The sequence below is a fragment of the Sinocyclocheilus anshuiensis genome, unplaced genomic scaffold (genome assembly GCF_001515605.1).
Source record: "Sinocyclocheilus anshuiensis isolate Anshui unplaced genomic scaffold, SAMN03320099.WGS_v1.1 scaffold976, whole genome shotgun sequence".
NCBI lineage: Eukaryota > Metazoa > Chordata > Actinopteri > Cypriniformes > Cyprinidae > Sinocyclocheilus > Sinocyclocheilus anshuiensis.
In genome coordinates this window covers 918,670-932,401 of record NW_015552538.1, presented here as the reverse complement: position 1 = coordinate 932,401, position 13,732 = coordinate 918,670, and the positions used below count along the sequence as shown (strand labels likewise).

Below are 13,732 nucleotides of genomic sequence, written 5' to 3'. Positions count from 1 at the left end.
AAAACATGCAAAAAAGATTTCTGTCACTTTGGCATTTTCAAAGTGTCTGAATTTCACCTAGGGCAAAGAATGATAATTACACCAATCAACAATTTTTAGTTATCTGAGACTTGAGATTGATTTTGTAGTCAGAAATTCAGAGGAAGCAACATACCATGAACCCAGTGTTGACATAAAAAACCCTGCTTGTTATCAATGGGCTCTATGAAGAAGCGTCACAGCAATTAGCCTGGAGAAAATTGCCATGTACTTCTCTTTACCAGACAAAACTATTTCTGAGTGGTATTAGACTTGCATTTCCGTAGCCAAAACAAAACGTTGGTTCTGTTGTGAGATTAGAGCAAGTTGTGTTGTGAGATTGTCAGACTATAAGCAAACCTGTGTAACAATGTGAGAAGGGTAGATATTTTTCTCTTTCACATTTCTCAGAGAACTGGCAAAAAAAAAATGTAGTGGCAACAACACCACAAATTGTAAACACTGTCACAGCCAAGTTCTGATTGATTGGCCATTTTCACTGATTAGTGCCCCTATTATTATAACCAGATCTCAACTTTCAGCTTCAGTTTAGTCAATGCCTTATGTTTCTTTCTAAAAAATGCTCTTATGTTTCTTCTTGCACATTTCGCAACACTTTGGGTGATATGATTGCTTTCGGATTTAACATGAATCTGGGGATGGTTTATTCTATTGTATAGGTGTTTTACACTAAAAAGCTAATGCTCTATCGCAAGTGCAATACTGTACCAGGTGAGCTACCAAGCAAGTTTGCTACATCAGAAAAGCCATCAATATGGAGCTGGTTATGAGATGCAAATGTCATGCACTATGGTAAAAGTGTTTTGAGTTCACAATATATTATTGTGCACAGAAACACACAAACATAAGCCATTATTAATCAAATATATAATTATAATTTGTGTGAAAAGAGATAAAGGTTTTGGTGTTTTATTGTCACTAGTGGACATTTCAGATGGAAACTGCAGTGAATTGTATGTATAGGTGCATTTTTTAAAGTTTTTAAAAAATGTAGGTAGAGGCTTTGTTATCCCAATAAGCCTATGTTGGATTTAGTTTAGTAACACAGACCAACTGTACTGTATTTTCCCACCAGCAGACTCAGAGAAACAAAAATCCAGGTGCTCAAGTCAAGGAGCGCGTCTACACTAAACCTGACTTGTGCTGCAAATCCAAGGCTCTCTGCTCCATCAGTGTGCGGCTTCACCCGCATTAATACTTTATAGAGCAAAGAACAGCTACAAGTGCCTGCTAATGGCCTGGAAATAATATGCTTTTCTCCAGCCCCTTACGAAAGGAGATAGTGGAAAAAACATGTACGGCCCATTACTGCTTGCTCCGCACTTTCCTCGCCATTTCATGTTCTCACAGCAAAGGGCAAACCAACGTTCTTGCACATCAACAAAAGGAACTAAAAAATAGCTGTCGGCCATAATTACTATTGCAATAGCTGACTGAGGGACAATGATTGAGGCAAATGAGAGAATGTTAGCAAGAAGTGATGGGCACAAAAGGGCAACGGGGAGGCTGAAAAGCCCAGAGAAAACACCTTGTTGGCTTCCGTTCAATCTGCAGCATCACATTCACAATTTTAACCCCTCTTCTATCTATCCTCCTCCATCTCTACTGCTCTGTTATGAAATCTAACAAGATTTTTGGACATTTTAAGGTACCAGATGCAAAGAATGTTCCAAAAGGTAGGACATAGATGTGTCACAAAATGTACTAATCGTTATGTTTTAAAAAAAATTAATATAAATAATATAAAAAAATATGATATTATAAATAATCTAACTACTTCTGCTACACAAAATCATGTTGAAAGACGAGAAAGACGAAACTAGAATTTTGATTGTGATTCATTGGCCACAAAAAAGAAAAAAAAATAATCTGACTGATAGCATTATTTAAATTGACCACGAAAATAGCGTAGTGAACTTTGTGGCAGCCCTAAGCATAATCATTATGCTAACATCAAAATAAATTTTATTCAGTGCTGAAAAATATCAATTAAAAACAGCTCAGAGTAATTAAAATGGGTCGTTTTACTCAATATTTGTGTGTTGTGCTTTTTATGCTTACAGTTCAGTGCTATTAGCTTAGCAACATACTAACGTCAAAATTAAATGTGAGATTATGCTGTCTACTGTGATAGGCATTTAATTTTGGCCAAATTCTTAGTATTGCAAGTACCCTTTGCAGCAAAACCCAGACTGCATTGTGCAAAGTTGCGTGAAAAAATAACTCCCAAGACGGCTGACAAAGAAATGCCATTTATAAACGTTCTGTAAGTTAATTTAACACTGAAAAAGTATCAATAAGAACAACTCAAGAGTATTAATTAAAATATATTGCTTTTCTTACATTTGTGTTACATGTGTTGTGTATTTTTTATGCTTAAAGGGTTAGTTCACCCACAAATGAAAATTCGGTCATTAATTACTCACCCTCGTGTTGTTCCAAACCTGTAAGACCTTCGTTCATCTTCTGAACACAATTTAAGATATTTTTGAGGAAATCTGAGAGCTTTCTGACCCTGCACAGACAGCAACGCAACTACCATGTTCAAGACCCAAAAAGGTAGTAAGGACACTGTTAAAATAGTGTGACATCACTGGTTCAACCTTCAATCTTCTCTCGTCAAAGACTGACACGGAAGAGAAGAAATTGTTGATTAAATTTGTTATTTTTGTTTTCTTTGTGCACAAAGAGTATTTTATTAGCTTCATAAAATTACGGTTGAACCACTGTCGTCACATGGACTATTTTAACTATGTCCTTACTACCTTTTCTATCCTTTTAATAGAGTACATGCTATTATTAAAATCAGAATACTTGTTAAAATCAGAAGCCTGCTGTTTAGGAGGGTTCCTACCCAAGTAGAGTGTTCCAAAACCACTATTTATAAGGTTTCATGATTGTAACAACACTCCCTTAGAAGACAGCTGCCTATGTAGGCAGCAGACAACAAAGCAGCTCACAAGAGTTTGAAACGGCTTGTTTCTCTTTTTCTCTCTAGTGCCAAGTTCCTCATTCTCTTTTCCTCTCTATCTCTGCAAGATATATTCCAGGTTCCCCAGTGATCGCTAAAGAAAGACAGTTTAGAAGAGAAACCTGATGCACAGGAATAGTGTCGTCCCAGGAGGACGGCAACCTTTTAAACACAAACAGCTGAGCAGCAGAGACTAAAACCGACAGACCCTGTAGGAGAGACGAAAAGAGTAAGGGAAAAAATGGGAGGGGAACGAGACATGTTACTGGAGTAAACACTAAACCCCAGCAGTAAACTATCAGCAATGAGAATCAATGCATAGAGAATACGGGCTTATGCCTCACTGCAGCGGTGGTTATTGATTGAGAGCCGGTCCATGCTGAGAGGGGGCAGCGGCATTATCATGCAGCCTACGTAATGCCATTTCATTCAGGCGAGACCGGCGAGCTTCTGATTAAGAACAGATGCTGCTCACACCTCCCATTCTGTTATGCGCTGCTGATGAAAATGGCAGATTTAGGAGCTTTATCATGGTTTAATATCTCTAATGTCTTATATCCTCAACCACTCCCAAAGCCCTTGCGCTGTTCCAAAAAAACGAAAGGCACATTTTCCCCTGTAATTGGGTGCTGTTAACTGAAACTGTGGCCTTTTGAGGGTTGTTTAACGCAAATATATCCTTCTTATGCTCTAAATGTTCATCCCAAGTAACATAAATGTTCAGGGTGTTCATTTCAAAACACACCTAAATATTTTAATCTGTGCGCAATTGTTGGATTGTACTGGAGTGCAACGTTGGTTACAGTGTTACTTCCTTTTAATTCACATTCACATTTTATTTCTTCATTTGAGAAAAACACTATATACGATTAGAGACAGGATCAAGTAGTTGCTATCTAAAAAAAATTTACTTTACAAATCCTTTATCATCAAGTTAAGTCAAGTTATATCAAATAATTGTTTTCAAAATCCATTTTCTTTTGGATTATTTTTAATGTAGCAAATATATAAAATAATAAAAATTTTCAGCTATTGTTATGCATGTATATTTACTATCATATATATCGGCTTTATATCAGCCATCAAAAAAATCTATATCAGTTGAACACTAATTACCATCATTATTTTCTTTAAAGCTGCTTTGAAATGTGTATTTATAAATATTTTGGACTTGACTTCTTCCATGTGTTCTACTGTTGAAACAATAAGCACACATACACACCAAAATCCATAGAGGATCTTATGAACGAGACCCCAATGTCTCTTGCCTTCACACTATGACTGACATCTCCTCATGACTGTCAGCCATCGTGCTACACTAAGCGTTGTGTCGCCCTCATAAGTGACAGCCACTCCATTATCACATTATCAGAGTTGCCACATAAAACTTTACAGCACTGACACCCAGCATTCATCACACCCTCACCTCCAAGTGGGCACATGGAGAGACTCTATCAGATTGTCAAGTGGCCTGGGGTCTGACTGAAGCCTGACAATACTCCCCCAGAGCCCTATTTATGAGTTATTGTGCAGCGGCCTCGACAACGGGACTTCACACTGCACAAAATCGACCTTTGCATTGTGTATGGTTCACTGCCCCTTTAGATGGCGTCCTGTTTGGTAATTGCCTCCTTGCCATGTTCAGACCGGCCGTAAATTCCCCCCCCCCCTCCCCGTGTTTCTCGGTGAATAGCAATTAGGAAAGTGACGGCAATGATTAGTATTTATGCTGTTGGTTCAAAAGAAGGACGTATATTGTGCAGCTGTGACAATTCAGTAGTAAAATCAGGGAGCGGCAAAAGTTTGATTATAATTTCCCAAGGAGGCGGAAAGTGGTGCTGGTGGGGCGGGGAGGCTTAGGCCTCAATGTACGCCCCCTGTCTGTGATTGTGTCTGCCACATTACATTACCCAAGATGCTCCGAGAGGAGATATAATGAGATTATCACAAAGACGCATGAATCGAATCCCAGATGTGACAGTGGCCGGCAGTGAATGTGCGAGTCTCTGTTACTCACACCTGCATGAGTGGAGCTCCTCAAGCATGGAATGAGCAAAGCGCTCGAGCGCAACCACAGTGAAGCGCGAATAGAGGTGATCCATTGCTCTCCTGCAAAATATCATTGAAAAAAAAGACAGAATAACTGAAGATCTACATAGAGAATATACAGCTAATGTATAACTGTAATATCTTAAATCTGCAACGTGTTTTAGCATCCCTGACATTGATGCATTTCTGAATAACATATGATAGCATATCAGTGATTTCATTTGTATTGAAAGTAGAGGACATATCGCATAACCAAGGCTCACGGTACTCTTTTCAGGGACTAGTTTTGAATTAAATGTACAATTCATTTGAAAATGAAAATTCTGACATGTACTCACCGTCATGTCGTTCCAAACCTACAGTATATGGTGTAGCGTCTGGACCAATCAAAAACACAATTTTTCATTTGATTTAACAAATCAATTATTCGTTAGATTAACAAACGTTCACAGACCCCTCACCCAATAAACATACTGGGTGCCAAGTTGTCTGTGAACAGGGCCCAGGACCCTGCCGCACAGGCATTTAAGCTAAGCCCTTTACCTCAACTGCTAGCTGTTAGCATCCGACTAACACTTAGATAGGTGTGTAAAGTGTAACTGTAGTTTCCCTTTTAGTTTCCTACAGCTATTAGGACCCCTTTTTTTGTTTTGTTTTACTTTTACCTTATTTTAGTTATTTTACCATCACCATCTTCGCTTTTTGTATAGGATTACAGTAGTTCTAGCAACTGTTGTATCCCTGCTATAGCCCTTATGAGCTGATTCACTACAATGGCTTATACTTGTTCTGCGCAAAACAAAAAAATTATAATTTAAAGACATTAAAAAGTCAATGTGACTTTTTACATAAGGGAACACATTAAGAAATTAATTGTGTTTTTGTGAAGAGTCATTTGAACAGTGTTCACACACAAGAGATGAAGACTACACTGATAAGTTTTATCTAAAAAGTGTTTTAATTATGGCCCAGTCCCATTTCTACCCGTACACCTAAGTTTCACGCGTTCACATTAAGGGGTAGGGCTGTCTCAATTCTCTTTTGGTTGGAGGGGTATGGGGAAGGGCCAGATAGCCTTTCAAATGAAGATTTTTCGGGACCACACTTCAAATGAAGGGGTAACAGAATTATTGTCAAGGATTCATCACAGTCACTTCAGTCACCATCCAGGATAATTACCCGATCACAGTCACCTGAGTTCTGATCACCCGCACCTGCTGTCACCAATCAAGCCACACTACAAATACACACACAGCACAGTCACTCACTGTCCGGTCTACCGTTCACTCCTACGAACTGCTCTGGACTCTCTCTGCCAAATTCTCCATAGAACGAATTACCTGCTGTTCCTCCCGCGATCCTCCAACGACTCCTTGGAAACTGTTCCACGATCTCCAACGTAACCGGCATCCGATCCTCACCATCAGAACTCAGATAAGCACCCTGGAACCATTCACTGTGTTGTCACTCACCTGCCTTTAACTCACCTATTCCAGTCATCCCCTTACCCAGTTAATTAGAAATCGCTAAACGTTTTTCTCAAACATTGCCAATTCGAGAGAGAGAGAGAGAGAGAGAGAGAGAAGAAAGTTGCGTGTCTGTGCGTCTCTCTTTACAGTGAGTTTACTTCAAAAACAGCAATTTTATCCTCTCGTTGCTTGAAAATATAATGTAGCAATTCAGTATTCAAACTGTTATTAACAAAAGTCGTGGGGTTGATGATGGAGAAAATAGTGGTTGGAGTAGTTGCTTATTTTTTGTTGGACTGGTTAGGGAATTATTTGTGTAGACCACTGTCTAAAACTCAGTAGTATCAGTCTCATTTACATTAAACCAAACCACATCAATAGATGGCAGTGCAACGTCTAACACCACTGTTGTATCGGTACTGAAAATATACACAAGAAAACAACAATGTTAACGCCAGCCAAAGAACCACTAAATGTCACTTTACTACTCAACTGTTCTGAGTGTCCTGAAATAACTTTGTATTATGAGCATATCGAAATTTAAGACTTTATTCACCCATACATTAAATCCAAAACAATGATAAATGCACACAGACTACAAATATGGTAACACAAAGAGTTATATGTCAACTAGCAGATCGCAAGAAGCTAATGCATTATAAAAATCTAAACAATTAAGACAGTAAAATATATTTATGTTATTTAAACTATAGTAATTAATTGATAATAATTATTTTAAATTAATATAATAATTTATACTTTTGACTCATCCATTTTCTTAAAAATTGTTTAAAGGCTAAAATGTGAAGTTTATCATTTTATAAAACTTTTTTTTTCTTCTGAAAACCTGCATCTGAACTGTAAATCATGCTTTTTATAGTAATTTTACAGATTAATATGTTACCATATTTATTTATTTTTATATTTTATTTTATTTATTTTATTTGACTTAAAAATCTTAAATCAGATCTTAAAAACCAATTAAGATTGACATTAGTTTCCCTCAAGACTAAATGCGACTGGGAACAGAGCTGCCTTTTCGTGTTTATGTGTCACACATGCAAGTGAACAATCGTTAATTTTGAAACCTGTGCAACATTGGCGCAGTACTAGTAGCTACTTGTATTAGTATGATTCAGATATCGCACGCCGTTGCGATATGCATATCGCGATATTTGCATTTGCGATATTTCGATATTTTCGATATATCGTGCAGCCCTAAAACACACATAGGTGGCATCCTTCCACATTCACGCATACAACAACCTCATTTATCCCAATGAACCAAAGGTGAAATTCAGAGGTGAAAGTCAAATGTATCCATAAGATGGCCAAAGAGAAGCTGTCAATTATCCCACAATATACAAACACGATAACCTCCAAAGGGGCTTTTATTTGTAGCTGAACAAATACCATTTCATCAAAGTGAAAGGCCAAACACATCATTCTTTCTAGTTGTTAAGATAAATAAACAAATGTACCAACCGTGAAAGGTTGAGAATCAGTACGGTCTAAAAACTACAAGGAGAATAAAACATGACCTTAGACAGGCCATCTATCGCATGCTGTAAGTTCCTGCGGTAAAGTCTGCATCTCTTGCCTCTCAATAATTAAAATGAAATTCAAAACAGAGCTTTTAGAATAATTAACAAGTGTCAGCTAGGAGCAAAAACGTTATTATTTAAAATGACCTGAATTAGCAGAAAATTAGTGAGCTGCGTATGAAGAGCTGTCATGTTGTCACATCACATTTAATGCAGGATCAATCTTAATACATTGCGAAGCGTGCTGTTTACACTGCTTAAAACATTGATAACTCATTGTCATCACCAAATGGAGCAGCGTTAGTTGGATGGCATAAATAAAGTATTTCAGATGAGTCATATCTGAATATTTTAGTGTGGAGGTGACACTGCTGACTTTGGGAGCAGAGGAGAAATGAACTCTGCAGGAGTGTGACATAGGTCACTCTGGAGTCTTGGAGTTGAAAGCTCAGCCGAGGGATCTTGTCCCCTCCACACAAAATGAATTATTCATAGAGGATTTGGAGACATCAGTTAGAGGATCTGTCGATACCAACCCCCATGTCCCCCAAACACACAAAGACTGGCCAGTAACAGTACGCTCTGCCCTTTAATGCAACCTTTAAAATGTAGAGTCTCCTGATAGGTGGGTCATTGTGTCTCGAAATCTCTGACAGAAAGGATGCATCTAAACAAACGCTATACTAGATGGCTTTATGCTTTGTGGATATTTCGAGAACAGTTTTAAAATATGACTTTTAAGAATCACTTTACTGAAGGCCAACACAGGGACACAGTTTAATCTAAAGGTCAGGAATTGTACAACACATTGACAACTGGATCTTTTTGACACTGATGAACTAAGAACAAGGAAAGTGGTTATATTTTTCATCGTAACATCATGTATTCGAGAGCTGGATGTAGGAAGACTGCGAGAACTGTATAAATTACTGGGTCAATGACATATAAAAGTTTCCACAAATAAAGAACACAAGGCTAGTACTTAGAAATGTGCTCTCTGTATTCATGATGGCTTCTGAAAACCATTAACTAATTTCAATAAAAGTTTAAATTTAATGACTCTAAAATGTCATGCGGTGTAACAGTCATGCACAACCCCATTTCCAAAAAAGTAGGGACATTTTGTAAAATGCAATAAAGACTAGAATTTGTGATTTGTTAATTTTATTTAACCTTTATTTAAAGCTGCAGTCTGTAACTTTTTTGTGTTCAAAATGTACTAAATTTATATAACGAGCGAGTACACCATGAATCTATTTTCCAAACCGTGTTTTTGGCTTGTCCTGAATCACTACGGTACACCTATAATAAGTGTTTACATTCGGACTATTTAGACTGGTTCGGGTAGGTACTGCTGCGGAGTAGCCCAGTGCCTGCATGATTCGCCATAGACATAAACAGAGAGAAGTAGCTCCGGCTACAATGTTCTTCCGCAAGACGCATGCAGTTCTGTTTATTAACCGCTAGAGCGGCAAAAGTTACGGACTGCAGCTTTAAATAATAAAAGATACTTTAAATGTGAAATTAAAACCGCCAGCAGGTGGCAGCAAGTCACTGTTAATAAGTGAGTCATTGCGATTGAACCGAATCATTTAAACGGTTGATTCATTCAGGAACAAAACACCGTCATGTTGCACAGAGACGCAAAACAGCACTGTGGCTGTGTTTGGAATTATTTTTGTTGTAGAAATAGCGCAAAAACAGGAAATATGGAATCTAAAACGTAAGTCTCTTAATTAACTTCTAGTTTATTGAACTGTTGTAAAACAAATCAATATCACATTTGTAATCATGGTAATTTTTGGAGAAAAACGGCACTCTTCGTGTGGAATTAATTAACTACATGAAGTGGTAAAAATATATACATTTTCTGCATCCATGTCTTGAATTTGTGATCATTCTAAATGCATTTTATTAGACTAAATCATGCAGTGAAAGAACGAACTCTAAATGTGCTTCACGTGATGTATGCGTGCGCCCTGTAAGGGTGTTTTGAATGGTTTTTGCAAAATATTCGATAATGTCAAATCGCACATCGTTAAAACAACAATTACGATATTATCACAGATGATATATATCGCACACCCCTACCGGCTACAGTGCTCTTCCGCAAGATGCACGCAGTTCTGTTTATTAACCACTTATTGTTTATTGAATTCAATGTCACATTTGTAATCATGGTAATTTTTGGAGAAAAACGGCACTCTTCGTGTGGAATTAATTAACTACATGAAGTGGTAAAAATATATACATTTTCTGCATCCATGTCTTGAATTTGTGATCATTCTAAATGCATTTTATTAGACTAAATCATGCAGTGAAAGAACGAACTCTAAATGTGCTTCACGTGACGTATGCGTGCGCCCTGTAAGGGTGTTTTGAATGGTTTTTGCAAAATATTCGATAATGTCAAATCGCACATCGTTAAAACAACAATTACGATATTATCACAGATGATATATATCGCACACCCCTACCGGCTACAGTGCTCTTCCGCAAGATGCACGCAGTTCTGTTTATTAACCACTAGAGCGCCAAAAGTTACGGACTGCAGCTTTAACTGACAAATCTATAAAGAAATATTTCCAATATTTTCATTGACCAATGTAATTGGATTTTGCAAATATAAACAAAGTTTGATTTTGAGGGCAAATCACAAAATCTTGTTGTTGTTGTTGTTGTTTTTTTGCATTTTATAAAATGTTTCTGGAAATGGGTTTGTTAAAAAAACAATCCTTACACCCTTGAATACATGTGATTCTTAATTGTTTAAAAAAAGTTAAAATATATTTCACTTTGACAAAAGTATTTACAAATATATTGTCAAATACATTAACGTATGTTAAGCAGCAAATCAGCATATTACAATAATTTCGGAAAGATCATGTAACACTGAAGACTGGAGTAATGGCTGCTGAAAATTCAGCTTTGCATCACAGGAATAAATTACATTTTAAAATATATTCAAATAGAAAACTGTTACTTTAAATTGCAATAATGTTTCACAATACTATTGTCTACTGTATTTTTTAGCAAATAAAAGCAAAAATTAAAAACTCAGAAGATGAGTTATTGCACTTTAAAATAATTTTTTTAATAAATTAATAGATAAGCAGGTAAAACAAACAAAATTCATGTCACGTCATGTCATTGACCCTCATGACAACATTTTAAAATATATTCAAATAGAAAACTGTTACTTTAAATTGCAATAATGTTTCACAATACTATTGTCTACTGTATTTTTTAGCAAATAAATGCAAAAATTAAAAACTCAGAAGATGAGTTATTGCACTTTAAAATAATTTTTGTAATAAATTAATAGATAAGCAGGTAAAACAAACAAAATTCATGTCAAGTCATGTCATTGACCCTCATGACAGAGTCATAAATTTCTAATTTGTCTAGTTCTGTGCGTTTTTGCCCTTGCCTTAGGAGAGCATAAACAAAAAGTCGCCCGAAGTTAAATGTGTTTTGTTAGGAAGGCCACCCACTGTGAAAAACACCCCATGGTCCCGTCTCATCATTTTGGCATTTATATGACTCTAAAGAGGCATTCAGGACCACATCAGACATTTGTGGTAAAAATTGTAGCATTTCACACTGTTTCCGTCAGGAGTCATTTCCTCGATTCCATCGTGTTTCGCTTGTGACCGTCATAAATTCTCAGGCAGGGCCATCCATCATTCTTCTCAGCAGCACATTGATGGGACCTGTCTTGGATGGGCTGTTTTGCAAACTGTCTATATTTAACCAGCATGAGGTAAATATTTAGTGAGTGGTGTGACGGTATGCCCCTGGAAAGCGGTGAAGTCGCTACGGGCGAAAGACGAGACGGGGTGCTGTCAGAACAAATGGCCGGACAGGACTCAAGAGGAACTGGAGGTGGAGCACGAAGCCTGAGACACTGGGGCACTTCACGAGGGTTAGGCTATGAAGACAAGCACCCCTGCTGGAGGAAATCCTACCTTGTCACCCACCACAGCATGGCTCAGGATTATTCTGCTACACAGTCATTTGAAAATCACAAAGCAAAATTATTCTGCTACACAGTCATTTGAAAATCACAAAGCAAAGGTCTGAGATCTGCCACAGCATTAATCTTCAATTGAAGCTCTTCAATGGCAAACTCTTTTAAAGTATAAAACTAAGGACATTTTTGGTGCACACCCAAATCTGAATGATGTCAGAGTTTGGTTTGTTTGGCTAGTGTGAAGCATATCTGCATATAGGCATAGAATACAGCACTTTTCATTGAGCAATTAATGACATATTTACAATAGAGATGTGGCTAAAATCGAGCACCTTATTCAGAAAGTCAAAACCAATGACTTCAAAATGAATAATGACCAAAATATCCATTATATTTATTTCTGCAGTTGTTCGTTTGTTTGTTAGACTGATCACCCATCGACTACAAGGATAAAGCGGCATTTTAAATGAACATATCTACATGTGTGTAAAGCCAATATGACTATAGCCTGAGCTTTATGAATGAAAATGCACATTATGTGATTTCAATTTCAAATTGAATGGCCGCACTGCATCTTTTGTGTCTCAGAATACAAACATATTAATAATAGCATTAAACTAAGATATATCATACGCTTCTAAGTGATATTAAATAACATGCTACTTTGTTTTAAGTTTGACCAATAAGTATTTCTTTCAAAGCAAGTGTGCAGAGGAAGCCATGCTGTTATTATATTTACAATTTAAGCACTGTTTTTATTCTTATTTCACATGTTGAAATATTTTTTTTTAAATTAAAGACAGCATATTTGCTATGTAGAAACTATAAATAATGATGAAAAAACAAAATGATGTAGCACTTCTGATGTACAGCTGTTCTACTGAATACAGAAACATACAGACAATTCACTGCACACTGCTACAGTTTACACCATGTATTTCATTGGGCAAATGTGTGCATATGTAAGTGCAGATGTTTAAATTTACTGATTGAGCTTCTAATGTGATGTGATCTTGTCCTGTAGCATTGTTTCCATGACAACCAAGTTACTGCTCTCACTCACTGCATCACAGGCAACGGTCAAAGGTGACAATGAACTCAAAGCAGCAAAAAACCCTGAATTCAATTTTTACTGTTACATCAAACAATGTAGTATGTGGTATGTGTGTAGCTGTGTTTTATATTTGATAAATGTTTTACACATCAACTTTTTGTTTTTTTTTTGTTTTTTTTTACTTTTGGTAACATGATTGGTAATGATTACATTAGAAAGCCAGCCACTTTGAGCAGGCTTAAACGTACAGGCTAGACTTTTATTAAACTTTTATTTTCACAGTATATTAGCAATAGAAATACACAGGAACAACAGGCATCAGAGATGTGCTCTCACCTTTCAGGAGGAGGTAATTCTTTATTTTTATTGCTATTTTAACATATTGACACAGTTCAGGTTATTCTTATCTCTCTTGGTATCAAATCTAAGAACACGTCCATCAAAATTAAAAGTGGTTGTCACTTCAATTCAATTATACATTATATTGGCAGTGCTGTTGCTTTGATGATCTTTCTTTAGATGTTTTTTTTTTTTTTATTGACACTAAATGTAATTTCTAAAACAGAAGTTTAATATGTCTAGTTACAATTGAGATTAATCCACTAAAATAGTGTGTGTGTGTGGGGGGGGGGG

The 13,732-nt window shown here is 36.7% G+C and overlaps 1 long non-coding RNA gene across 1 annotated transcript in view; it reads left to right on the top strand.

Annotated features, from left to right (window-relative positions):
* The first annotated feature begins 5,576 nt into the window (after window positions 1–5,576).
* Window positions 5,577–13,732, top strand: part of LOC107663830 (uncharacterized) — an 11,359-nt gene continuing 3,203 nt past the window's right edge. Inside the window, exon 1 of the long non-coding RNA XR_001631388.1 lies at window positions 5,577–5,660. This is a non-coding gene — a long non-coding RNA (uncharacterized LOC107663830). The remainder of the gene's footprint in view (window positions 5,661–13,732) is intronic.